The sequence below is a fragment of the Octopus bimaculoides genome, chromosome 27 (genome assembly GCF_001194135.2).
Source record: "Octopus bimaculoides isolate UCB-OBI-ISO-001 chromosome 27, ASM119413v2, whole genome shotgun sequence".
Taxonomy (NCBI): Eukaryota; Metazoa; Mollusca; class Cephalopoda; order Octopoda; family Octopodidae; genus Octopus; species Octopus bimaculoides.
The window spans coordinates 4,946,580-4,947,118 of NC_069007.1; positions in this window are offsets into that span (position 1 = coordinate 4,946,580).

A 539-nucleotide genomic window follows, 5' to 3' on the forward strand; every position below is an offset into this window, starting at 1 on the left:
ATATATATATATATATATATATATATATATACACGTGTGTGTAGAGAGAGAGAGAACGAGAGGCGGACAGACAGACAGATGAGAGAAGGAATAGAGGAATGCAGAGAAGATTTGATACGTCAAATTTCGAGCTTTTCACTTTTCATACTCTGCTTTATGTGTTGAGCAATCCCTTGTTTTCATTCTCATTTACAATTGTTTTGTATTCAAATATTTATCATTATGTATTAAATTTGTGTATGTATATATATATATGTTTATACATATACATGCACTTTGATATATATATATGTGTGCGTGTGTGTGTGTGTGTGTGTATGCATGTAAGTATGTATGTGTGTATATATGTATATGTGTGTGTGTTTATAATATATATGAATGCATTACATATATAACTTATATAATGCATAAATAATATATATTATATGCACAAATATGATATATATACATACACACGCGCACATATATATACAATTTCAATATGTTTATTTATATATATATATATATATATATATATATATATATATATATATATATAT